We start from the raw sequence: 13,151 nt of genomic DNA, 5'->3' as shown, positions 1-13,151 counted from the left end.
AACGCATTGTTTTTGCTGTAATTGTCAAAAGAGGATCAAATTTACTGCACACTGTAGTGATCAGTCTTCTCTCTCATTGGGAAGCTTTTGGCCAAACCTCCATCCATCCCTCCATCTATTTGCTATTCCTGCTTTATCCTGTGGAGGGTTGCAGTGGGCCTATACAGGCTGACATCGGTTGGTAACACTCTGGACAGCCCAGCACAAGGCCAACAGAGAAACAGACAACCAAGCACACTAACACTCACACCTACAGCCAAATCAGAATCACCAATTTGCCTATTATGCACGCCTTTAGACTATGGAAGGAACATTCAAGCCCGGGAGCTTCCGGCTGTGAGGCCACAGCGCTGCTGACCACTTCACCAAACAGACAACAATATGCATGTCTGCAGTCGTCTTCAAATGTATTCATAGCCTCCCATTAAAGAAAGAAAAAACAGCTTCAGTCACTGAAATAAGTCGAAATTGACAAAAGTAATAATACATATTTTTTTTTAAATATGAAAAACATTGGTTTTGAATTGTGGTTTAACAGGAAAAAAAAAGAAGCATGATGAGACCTGTAAACTAATATTTAGTTGAACAACCCTCTGAGCCAATAACTGCCATCAGGTGTTTCCTGTAACTCTCAGTCAGACTTCTGCACCTGTTGACAGGTGTTCTGGACCACTGTTCACTGGGTCAGTTTTGTTTTTTCATTTTTTTAAATTATTCTTTTCACCCACAATTCAAAAGCAACGTCTTATTTCACTAAATTATAATTCAGCAAATTTTTATTTATTATTATTTTTTTCAGTTTCTAGTTATTTGAGTGACTATTTTGAATTTTTTCTTTTCTTTAATGGAAGGGTTTCAATGCAGCTGAGGACGACTGTATATGTAGAATTAACACAACAATTGGGATTCTCTGTGGGTTATTTCCTACACAGTGAGCACAGACATGATGACTGATGTGAATTTGTGCTTTTATACTTCCCACTTTAAGCATTTCTCTCATGAACTGGCACTTTCACACAGATAGCAGCACCCGAGAGCCACTCAGCTTTACAGACCGTACAGACACTGTTACACACACACACACACACACACACACACACACACACACACACACACATAAACACACACGACTATGTCAGTACTCAAACAGGACAGGGATTCAATACGCAGCCTTGGAGCCAATGACAGCAGAAGTGTACGACAACAGCATACGGTGCTGATACACAAGCACTTCCACACACAAACATGGGCGGGCACACTCGAGCACACACAATCTCACACTTGGTGGTTTGTGGCTTTAAAATTTTTTGCCACGCCAGCTAAACTGTTTCATAGGTGGAATGATAAATGATGCACTGCCTCTCCAAAGTGCTTAAAGGCCTTTGTTTTATAAGAACTCCAGGCAGTAAAGTTGTGCTGCGTTTGTGTGTGTGTGTGTGTGTGTCCATGAAAAGCGAGACACCTCATCTAAATCCCCTTTTATTCTCTTTGAGCACAAGAAAAAAAAAAAAAGCAACAAACATCTTGCCACATGGGACAGACTTTGGTATTGTCTCATCTGGACTACAAAGCGTCTCTTGGCTTATTCAGCACCACACACAGTCTCTGACCAGCCTGTTGGCCTCACCTAACAAGCACCCAGGGGGGATATCAAAACAAAACAAAGCACCTTGGGCGCAGCAGTTAGTGAGCCTAACTTCCAACCAGACGATCAGAAGCTCAGCCCAATCAAAGTGTTCTTAGTTCACACACTAAACTTTCCGCCGGAGAAGCGCTTCTCTCATGGACAAAAGAAACAAACTCCAAACTGCACTGAACTGAAATTTTCTAATTCAGAATGACCTAGATGGTGTCCTTGCACTTTGCCAGATTGTGTTTAACACCTTCCGTTTGCAGGAGACAAAAAGAGAAACACGATCTAGTTGTAAAGCAAAACAAAGCAGGAGGATTTTAGACATCTGAAATAAAAACTACTGTCTTCATGAGTGTCAGCGTCAAAGGAAGGGTATCGGTACCATGTGGGAGGGCAAGAGACAAAGCATGGATTGACGTGGGCTCAATAAATTGACACCCGCATTGGTGAGCAGAGCAGCATGCCCTGTAACTGAGAAGTGAGAGGTTGAGACAACAAGGCTGCAGTTTAACACACTTTGGTGTCTTCCTCCTGATCTCAGGTAAACAGGCAAGCGGATAGCGCACAGGTGTATTAAGTGCTTCTGTTATCCATGGAAACACCTACATGTGTCAGTCTTATGACCCCACAAAGGGATGAAAACAAGCACCGGCATGAAACTGAAACAGAGTTTTTCAAAGATTGTTTTCTTTTGTGTGTGAAATCTCAAACATCAGGCAGCAGCTACTTCCTGCGATGGATGAGTTTCAGAATGAAATGCTTCAGCCGTAAAGTTTTATTGGCCCGATCCGTCCACTGCCAGAATATAAGAGTAAATCTCTCGCCATGCACTGCTGACCACAGTTTCCCCTCTTGTTGCTGCTCCCGCTGCCCGCTCAGCTAACTGTCTTAAAGGTGCTTTTTTTTGCTCCACTGGCGAGCGCCTCTCACTGAAAGCATTCTGAGCAGATGAAACTTCATCCAGGATGTCAGAGTCCTACGGCTGTTTCTTGGCTGCATGTCTTCATTCACATTTCCTCATTCGCTCCCCAACAATCGCCAAATTCCTAAATATACAGCATGTGCATCTTTGCCAGGATTATTTCGAAAACTGCTTCTCGGTTTCACTGCACCAGTCGCCCAACCAAAAAAACCCTTTAGCCATCGCTGCTCTTCTGTTCCCCTACATGCCGGCCAGACAGAAGGCCCGACTCTTCCAGCCCTTCAGGACGCCGGGCTGCACCAGGACTTTTTTTTTCCTTTCACTACCTGAAACTTTCAGTAGTTTTTCTGCCCAACCAAAGTTAAAGTTACAAGTCCAACCACAGCTATAAAAAAAAAAAGAAAAAGAACGCCTGCTGTTACATCTTACATACTGTATGTATATTTGATGCTCTGAGCTGTTACTGTTGGATGGATGCCACATGGTCTTTATGCCTTGGTGCATAATGTGATCCAACAGCATACCTACACAGCAGGGGCTTCGGCCGCGTGCTGCAGCTCTTCATCTCACGGGCATCAGACAGAACAGATATGCTCCTAATTGAAAGCTGACTACAGATGCAGCACAAAGGCTTTACTCACACTGTAAATGCAACCTCGTGCATTTTCCTGCATTTCACGCTCAATGATCAAATGCACAGCGATCGTGTGTTGGGCTCCGAGCTTGTCCAAAATGCAGGTGACCTACAACTGGACACTGTGCCTGAACGGCGTCACACATGGAGCAGAAAGCTGCTGCTGCTGCTGCAAACACGCTGCTCACAATATTCCTTTTATATCTAAATGGCTTGATTGCAAACGACAACCACACAACGTGCTGCGAACGGCTTCTTTTTTTTTTTGTTGAGGCTGAATTGAACGATAATAACCTCAATAAAACCTGATTTTTGTATGGATTTTAGCAGTTTAAAGAACACTTTCTCTTGAAACTAGTGTATTTTAACACTGGATATGGCATCAACCACTGAAAGCGATTCACCGGATGCCTGTGCTAAGAAACGTTTCTGTCACTCATGACATTCATACCCAGAATGCCGGCGCATTTTGAGTCTTTTTCAGGATCCGTCTGGCTGACTGCCACTCTTGATTGGCAGCTTTTGAGTCCTATTGGCCGTACTGTGTCGGTTCAAATTGTGATAAGCGCTTTTTGAATATATGTGATGCTTTGAGCTGTTGTTTTTGGATTAGTGCCACATGGACGGGTGCCAGGCTGCCTTTCTATGCCCGAGTGCATCAGAGGACCTCGAGCTTACTCTTTGGCCACACAAAGGTTTGTTAGCTCCTTCTCTTTTGAAGGTGATTTGCTGGATTAAAGCATCCGTACGCATAAAAACCTAAACTTTAGAATGTGTTTTAGCTTTTTATGTTGACACGTTTTATTCTGAAACTTCCATTTTTCATATTTAAATGGTAAATGGTCTGCACTTATGTAGCGCTTTTCTACCTTTGCGGCACTCAAATCGCTTTACAATGTTTCTCATTCACCCATTCACACACACATTCATACACCAATGGCGACAGAGCTGCCATGCAAGGTGCTAGACTGCCATTGGGAGCAACTTTGGGTTCAGTGTCTTGCCCAAGGACACTTCGACTGTGGAGGGGCCGGGGATCGAACTGCCAACCTTGCAATTAGAGGACAACCTGCACTACCACCTGACTCACAGCCGCCCATTTAAGAGGATTTAAGAGGCAGGATAGTATCCACATGTGGTGGGTCACTGAAGCCATAGCATGCTTGATTTTACTGCTTTTTTACACTCATGATTAAATCTGGTTAAAATAAGCATCCATCCATTATCTATACACCGGCAGGTTCACCTGGACAGGTCACCAGTCTATCACAGGGCTACACTTAGAAACAGACAACCAAGCACACTCACATTCACACCTATGGACAATTTAGAATCACCAGTTAACCTCAGCATGGGAGGAAGCTGGAGAACCCAGAGAGAACCCACGCTGCACGGGGAGAACATGCAAACTCCACGCAGAAAGATCCCGGGTGTCCTCACCGGGGATCTTCTTGCTGTGAGGCGACGGTGCTAACCACCGAGCCACCTTGCAGCCCTTTTGGAAACCCCTTCCCTCTCATTTAATCAAAAACAGCAGTCTGTCACTTGTTTTCTAGCGTTAGATGTTGATTTTGGGGCAGCTGAACGCAGCACTTCTTCAGAATCTGGGAATTCAGCTCTTCCTCCCTGAGACTACGGGTCACTGGTTTGGTGAGTGAAATGTCAAGAGAAAGCCTGCGTGCTAAGTGGGTTTCAATAATGCAGGCACAGCTGAGGGCCTCCGAAACCGTGTGCATGTGTGAAACTGTGGGTATGTTGAGCTACAACCGGGGTTTTTATGTGTACATGAATATGTGGAAGTGGAGGGCTGGAGCTGCAGTGTGAATGTGTGCTGCCTCTGAGAGACTCGGTGCGTGCGAGGAATATTGTTTCGGTGTAGTAGGCGTGATTTAGTGTGTGTGTGTGTGTGTGTGTGTGTGTGTGTGTGTGTGTGTGTGTGGATGGAGGTGAGAGGATGGGAAAAGCCGGTGGAGTGCCTGCATCCCTCGGACCTCATCTATAATTCAGAGCTGTAGCAGTCCGTGAGGTCTTTCTCTCGTTTCCCCCTGTTCGCTCTCTGTACCGAAGGTGGAGACAAGTGTTCCACGGTACATCTCACCGTCTCCTCCCCCCGTCTATCCATCCCCATCTCCTGCTACCTCTCTGGAGGCCAGCGAATGGAGATGTTTTGAGCAAAGGAAATGTGTTGAAGTGGGAAGACCCGCTCCGGTTTTGTTCAAAGCCAGGTTAGAAACACACTCAACTGACCAGTAATAACTAAACATCATCACCTGGTTCATCTGAGCCCAACGCACCTCCACCAGAACCTCGCACTTGCAGCTCCACTCAAAAACAAACACCCATAGTTAGCATTTTTATCTCTTGTACTGCATTTTATGACCTGATTCACTCCTGTTTTCATGAGTCAACATTGCAGGAGAAACTGTTTATCCAATCTGGCCTTCATTCAGTGGCAACATGGAAGGCTGTCGTCATGTTTGATGTCAAACCAGCTGCACACACTTGGGTCAAACGTAGGTTAACCTGTCACCACCTTTGGGACAATCGCGAGTCACCACGGAGTCACAGGCGATGCACATTTTGCCGCATTATGATGGGAGTTTGTTTTTTTTTTTGCCGTTTTTTGCAGCAGTGATTTTTCTGTTCCACTTGGAGAAGAACGTGAAGTGACGCGGCAAGAAACGTGGCTCGTGAAGAGATGAATGTAGTTACACAGACATTACATACATATTCTCTGCTGCTCTTTGGTTGGCTGGTATCTGGTCGCCTTATTTCAGAAACGTGTCTCTGAATCTAACAATCTGGTTTGTGACGTGGACGTGCAAACCACCTGTATCTGTGATGGAACACAACAAACCGAGCGATTAAAGGGACACTCAAATATCTTTCAGTCCTTTGAATGCTGAAGCTCCAGAACACATTTGTAACCCAGTCTTCCTATTAAAGATCTGCAATCTTCAAGCCCAAAACACTCGAATCATTTCACTCGAGGGTGTCACTTGAGTAATTTTCTCAGGGGTTTAAGCTGCCCAGAAACACAAGGAGACATTGTGCATTTTTTCCCATAGCCTGAGTCGTCGGCATCATGAAATCAGAAGACACATCAGTACAAGAACTTTAATAGTAGAAGGATGACTTTATTAGTTTTAGGAGCAGGAACACTCACAGCTGTGTTTCTTCAGGTCTCTGTTTTGATTTTGTGTTCTTGTGTAGTTTTTGTTTGTTACTGTAAAGTCTGCACCCCGAATGCACCTCAGGGACGATAAGCCTCGCTCAGCTCAACTCTCCCTTCTCCTCCGCTGAGGCTGATTCAGCTTCTCTTTGTTCACTTCTTCCCTTCCTTTCATTTCAGCTTTTTCTCAGCTAAAACACTCAACAGTTCCCAGCGACGACACGCTCGGATCCCGATCAGCTCCTCAACTACAATGAACGATTTCCTCCGGTATCAGAAGTTTCTTTTGCTCTGTCTTGCCTGAGAAGAAGGTTGCTTTCACTGTAATGGCTTCCTGACGCCTCCCATCACGCTGCTTCTACTTAAAGGTCACATGTTCCGATGGACGGCGGCGACAATGACGCTGACTGAAGCTGTCAAGTTGTGTCTGGCTGTGATTCATGATGAAGCCTGGTATTTTTAGAAGCAATAATAGATGGAACTATGGTATGAATTGTCTGTCAGTGAGTGTAGATGGTTGGATGTTCAGGTAGATGATGTGGCATTTGTGACCTACTTTAGCTCCTTTAAGAGATCCTGTATATTGTCATTTAACAAAATGTTCTTTTTTTAGACACATATTTGGATTATTAAATAAATAAAATTAAAAAAATATAAAAATGAAGTTCTGTTTCTCCTGTTTACTCACTGTGGGCTCATTTTTTCACTGCAATAGTAATTCCCACACCTGTATGGAAGTAAAGAGAACTCATGCATGTGTTCTGTGCAGCATAACACACTCGTAATGCCCTAAATAAAAGGAAAAATAGACAAAAGTTGCTTTTTTAAATTGAGAAAAAAAATATATCACTCCATACTGCAAACAATTTATACATTTAAAATACTATTGCATTTTTAAGCTTAGTTTTGGTTCATTTTCCGGAGAGTTTAACATTTGTTTTTTCTGTTTATGCAGTTTCTGCCTCTAATAAATGGTGATTTTTCCTTACATGCTCCCAGACATTTGGTTTGACGAGGGTTCAACTCTAAATCAGAGTAAAAAAAAAAAAAGAATTCCAATATTTTTTTTTTACAGAGGCCCTATTCCTCATTCATACATAACTGAAAATATTACCTTAGATTTAAACAAATCTTCAAAATTATGCGCAACATCTGAAACCTGCTCCTCTTTATCTGCTGACAAGAAACCATGAGACGCAGACAAAAGTGCTAGAACATGTCTAAATAGAAAATCCTTATCTTGAGGTGTGATTATTGAGCTAAACGACTAATTAGTGGTGATGCTGCAACTTAAACAATAAGTCGGATGAGTTTCAACTCTTGTGTTTTGAAATACAGTCACTACTTCTTAGTATGTCTTGCTTTAAGAAGCTGGTGATGATTGAAAATCCGAGTGACGTGAATCGCTGAAACCGACACGAAGCCCGTCTGAGTCTCAAAGCGTTTTCATTCACAGAGAAAACCAAACTGCACCTTCCAATGAAAGACGTCTGATCATCATCTCCTCTGAAACCCTGACCTGGACTCAGCTCTCCTCCACCAGCTTCCAGAATATTTTCTGTCCTGGAAAGCTAATGAGACTCCCTGCAGCACGCCGATCTCACATCAGCTCCACGTTGTTGACTGAACTTCAAATTAAAAAAGTAAGCCAATTACACATTTGTGGCCTACGGGAGAAAGTCTCCCCACTACAAAGGCGTCAACGTTGATCTTCCCAATTTCCCACACCGTCGTACATCACAGTGCAGCTCCGCTAATGAGCACTGCTCTCTTAAGAAAAAAGAAAGAAGCAGTTTTCACTGCAGTGATTCACTCCTTTAGTCATTTGCAGCATCTATCCTCTTGGTTTTTTTTCGCCACGCCCACTCACTTCTTCTCCATTAGGAGCTGAAGGGCCAACTGGTACGAGGCTATTGTTAGGCCGTTACTCCTCTGCATTGTGAGTGTCTGCCGGACAAAGCTGACTCATGCTACTGTTTCTGTATAACATCAGTGGTAATGACAGGCCTCCGCCAATCATCCCGACAGTAAACAAAGATGCCTTCCTTGTAGCAATGCTTTCCCCAGGTGTGTCATTATTTTCAAGACAGGATGAAAACACCAATTCTCTGTCTGTTTCTTTTTTTTTCTACTTCTCTCTCCCACCTTCCCGTCCTCCCTCTCTTCCTCTCTGATGCCTGCTGAACTGAGAATTGTTGGCTGCAAAGACTACCGCTTCTATTTGTGCCTGAAATACAGAAGTCATTAGTTTTGTTTGTTTGTGTGCGAGCATGAGAGCAAGTCAGAGGGGTGACAGCGGTCTCTGTAGTGGATCTGTGTGGGTACAACGGAGGCCTCGTCATGTCTACCGGGGAGAAAATGAAACGGCAGCAGACACAAGTGGAGGGTTTTTCCGCCGATTCTCTGATTGTTTACCCATGTGAATACGTATCCTAGCGCGAAACGGAATTTGTGTAAAGCGCACCTGACCGTGTTCGCCGCGTCGTTTTGATCTGCTACCGTCAATCCACTCAAGTTGAAAGTCACATTTTACAGAATCAGACAGCTGGCTGACGACGCTGTGAGGTCAGACAAGCATCCCACGTCTCTGACACTCCAGTCAAAATTGCTTACTTGTAAATTGAGCCACACGCAACATTACAGGCGTAGACACAGGCGCGGGATTAACCAAAGTAGGTCAACACCCAAAAAAATACTCGGCTGGAGGATTCACTGACACACTCCTATTGTCTGTGCGGCTACCATTGTTATTATGGAAACAGGAAGATGGGAGCCATTAGAAAGGTTCCATTTTGGCTCTGGCTAAGCCTTATGGTCTTTGCATTAGTCTACGGGCCAGGCGGTAATTGCTGAACGCACAAAATAGAGCCTGATGGACTCGGAGAATGGCGCCATTGTGTCCAGCATTGTGCTGCGTTATGCATAACAGGAAGCTCGCTGCTGAAAAGTGGCCACGTTGGTTTAAAAAGCAACAACCCACAGTCATGAAATCGACAACCATAAATTCAATTTCTGCGGCGGCTGCTCATTTTAACTCTTCGCTGTCGTGCGACAAGGCAAATGGGTGCTCTGATGGCGATAATGCAGCGGCGGCGGCGGCTCAGCTCTGCACTGACGAACAGCGGGACAGCCGGAGTCAGGCGGCGTACCTGAACGCAGCTCGCCGACAAGTGTTGCTAATATAGGTCAACTGAGGCACTAGAGGAGACAGCTTGATCACAGAGAGGGAGAGAGAGAGAGAGAGAGGGGAGAGGAAGGAGGCAGTGATTAGAGGGAGGGGATGTCAAGAGGAAAAAAAAAAAAAAGACACAGCTAGAGGGAGAAAGCGAGGCAGCGTCAAGTGTAAGTGTGAGAAAAGACGAGGAAGGTTGGTGCAAATAGTGGTGCGGCAGGAAGCTGTGCAGCTTCAGATGTGAGCCGAGAGAAGGAAGGAGGGAGGAAGAGACAGAAATAGAGAGAGAAAGAGATGTGGGGGAGGAATGCAATGGATGGGAGCTGAATAAAGAAAGAGCCAGGAGCTGTGTGCGATGGAGATCACAGGGAGAAGACGAGCCGTGTTCAACAGCAAATCCAACAGAAGGAGATGAAACGCTCAAACGCACGCAAACACTTTTACTGTGGAGCCACACATTAAGGAGAATTTAATTAAGGAAATAAGATTTGCATTAACCTGATGTCCATGATGACAGCAACAAGGACAAGAGATTGTGGATTTTTGAGGCTAATGTCAATATTGATATTTTAGAGTTTATTGTCTGTTAATAGGATGTAAACCCATTAAAAAAAAGTGACTTAAGACTTAAAAATCCTGATATTTATCAGAATCTTTTAGTTGGAGTGACTCTACAGTCTAATGCTATACAGCCAATTTGTAATCATTCTTAGATATTTATTTTGTAACCCTGGTGTTTAGCTTAATTCTATTTTATTGACTTTTATTTATCTGTTTTCAACCTTATATGGTTTTGTTGCTAAAGTGCTGTTTTAATCTCGCTATGTGAAGCACTTTCTCTATGAAAGGTGCTATATAAATAAATAAATAAATAAATAAATAAAAGTGAAATTTGATAAATATTAACACAAGCTCAGTTATTCACAGTTTTTAAAAATAGGCCCGTTTGGCTGTCACCCCATAAAAAAACCACCACTTCTTTGCTATAGCTGCTAGCAATGACATTTTTTATTTTTTTCTATTTATTTATTTCAGAGAAGGAAATCACTAAGCTGTATAGGTGCCAAGAGGAATTTGAGTAATCCAGCTGGGTTAATCGAGTTCTGCTTCTGCGATTACAACCTTAATGCGAATAAGATAACTCTAAAGGGCTTTATCTGACAGTTGCAATATTACCCGACTGGCTCTAATCAAATTATTAAAATGCATGTAAACACGGCGAGTGACGGAGAAAAAGAGGGCGAGGGAAGAGTGTCGCATTATGAAAGTGAACTTAAGAGAGGCGTGCGGGAAAAGATGACCGCAGAGCGAGATGAAACAGAGAACCGGGTGATTCCTGTCAGCGGCGTGCTCAGAGTTAAACTGCTATCAGCTCCAGCCTCTTCCAGCCTCTGCTGTCGTCTGCTCTTTGCCTACTGAGAAGACGACCAGGGAAAAGTCACGCGCTACGAGTCCCTCCTGTCCCGTCTGAGCAGAGCTGCACGATGCATCATCCCAGAGTCCACGATGAGACGTGTGCATGTGCAGCAGTCACCTCGGAGGACGTGCAAAACAAAGGAGAGCAAATGAACTCAAACACATCGCACGGTTCTACCAGAGAAGTACGCAGTTTATTCAAAGGTTCTTGGATAGAATGTGACTCGATAATCTGACCCTCAACAATCCGAAAACTTTGCTATCCGACAGGTTTTTAGGAAAAACGATAACAGCGTATTATCTGACTGAACAATCCCACAGATTGGCTACGTTCACACTGCAGGACTTGATGCTCAATTCAGATTTTTTTGTGAAATTCGATTTTCTGCAAGTTCGTTCACATTTCCAACTAAATGCGACTTGTATGTGATCTGCTGTGTGAACTTCATACGACCCAAAAGTGTCCCGCATGCGCACAAGAGGACACGACGACGTCACACGCAGCGAGCGCGCTCAGTGTTTATGGAAGTAAACATGGATGGTGGCGCCGCTGCTGCCGCCGCCACCGATGGTGAAAACAGAACTGTGACCACTATCCTAAACTAGCATCAGCAGCCAAGTACTGCCTGTGCGTTCCGGCCACTTCCACCCCGTTGGAGCGCTCCCCCAGACTGAACATCCAGAGAGCAGAAAGCGCTATTCAGACCAGCCCTACTAGTTATTATAGCAACTATGAAAAATGATTATTAACAACAAATGAGCCTTCCAGCATCAAGCCCTCCTTGTATCTCGACCTCCGTCTTGACAATCCGACAGCCTTGCTATCCGACATAAAAGAAGGTTTTACATTTAGTGTCGGATTATTGAGTCACGACTGTATTTCCAAGACAGAGTTTGTTAACGGGCAGATGTGATGCAGAATGAGTGAGGAACAGGAGAGAAACACTAGAAAGCTAAATTTGGCAGCAAAAACAAATGCAAAGTTAGTTGTATGGACATGTTTTAGCTACAGAAAGGTTAATTATGTTGACTGCAGGTGTCAGCAGCATCTTGCTTTCTTCTACACAACCGATCAGTTTGGTCATTTAAATCAAATCACTGCACGACAAGCGCCAAACCACATCTGAATGCCGCCCAAAGCACAGAAACTACTTTGGATGTCTTTGTCATTGCCACACCACACGAGAAAGGTTCCAAACAACAGCGAGAAATCCCTGAAAGCTTTTCATAATACCAGCGAACAGACTTACCAAAGAGAGTTTCAAAATCGGGATCCGGTCGCTTGACGAGCAGCATGTAACACCATCGTGCACCTATTTGTCTCAAGTTGCCACCACAGAGCAAGAAAAGAAAAACTAAAACACAGAGCTGTCACACGCGGATTATGATGAAGCTACAACGGACTTCCAACTGAAACACTGCTGTTGCAAAACAGGATTTTTCCCAAATGATTATACAAGTGCGAACATGGCAGCGGGGATGGGAGGACTGTTGGCTGCTCGGGGCCCCAGTGAGTCAGTCTGTAGAACAGCAGACAATGTGGTGAATGTGATGAAGGTAGCAGGGCTTTGACCACAAACTGCATCTCACAGTTATGCCCATGCTATATTTACGACACAGCTCATTTCATATATATATTTTGAAAAAACAGGATATTGCAAATGTCATTTTTGTCTCCAAATATTGTTCAGCCTGACAACAGACACACAGAGATGTGCTTTCCTAAATGGGGAGACAAGGAGTGGAACGATCCATGCTATAGTAAGACGTAGAGCTGAAGTAATATCCTACAACATCTTCTTTTAAATAAATGTCTTCTTTTCTATCATACAGTGGCCAGGAAGTGCAAAACAGAGTTGTTGTTGTCATTTATGGAGGTCATGGTGACCCAAGATGGACAGCGACCGAGTCATGTTCTGCCTGTTTTGTGGTACACACATGAGCCAAAAACAAAAAAACAAAACCGGGTTAATCGGCTCATGTGTGCCACACAACAGGCAGAACATGACTCGGTCACTGTCTGTCTTGGGTCACCATGACCTCCATGAATGACAACAACAACTCTCATTGGCTGCTCCCCGTCACCACTTTGGGTTCAATCCCAGAGTTGGTGCATTCCCTTTCTGGTTGACTTCACTTGTTAAAGTGTTTTTGGAGTTTGCAAAAGTATTTCGCCACTTGTAAAGTTGTTCTGCACTTCCC

General features: G+C 44.1%; 1 protein-coding gene across 1 annotated transcript in view; it reads right to left on the bottom strand.

Moving 5' to 3' along the window:
• Positions 1-12,599, bottom strand: part of LOC103374702 (beta-1,4-mannosyl-glycoprotein 4-beta-N-acetylglucosaminyltransferase-like) — a 36,713-nt gene extending 24,114 nt beyond the window's left edge. The window contains exon 1 of the mRNA XM_008304825.1: positions 12,200-12,599. The gene's annotated coding sequence lies outside the window, so the exon portion shown is untranslated. The remainder of the gene's footprint in view (positions 1-12,199) is intronic.
• Positions 12,600-13,151: the final 552 nt, after the last annotated feature.

The sequence above is a fragment of the Stegastes partitus genome, unplaced genomic scaffold, assembly GCF_000690725.1.
Source record: "Stegastes partitus isolate 25-593 unplaced genomic scaffold, Stegastes_partitus-1.0.2 Scaffold2330, whole genome shotgun sequence".
NCBI classification, from domain to species: domain Eukaryota; kingdom Metazoa; phylum Chordata; class Actinopteri; family Pomacentridae; genus Stegastes; species Stegastes partitus.
The sequence above is the reverse complement of the archived record's forward strand: the minus strand, read 5'-3'. Positions and strand labels throughout refer to the sequence as shown.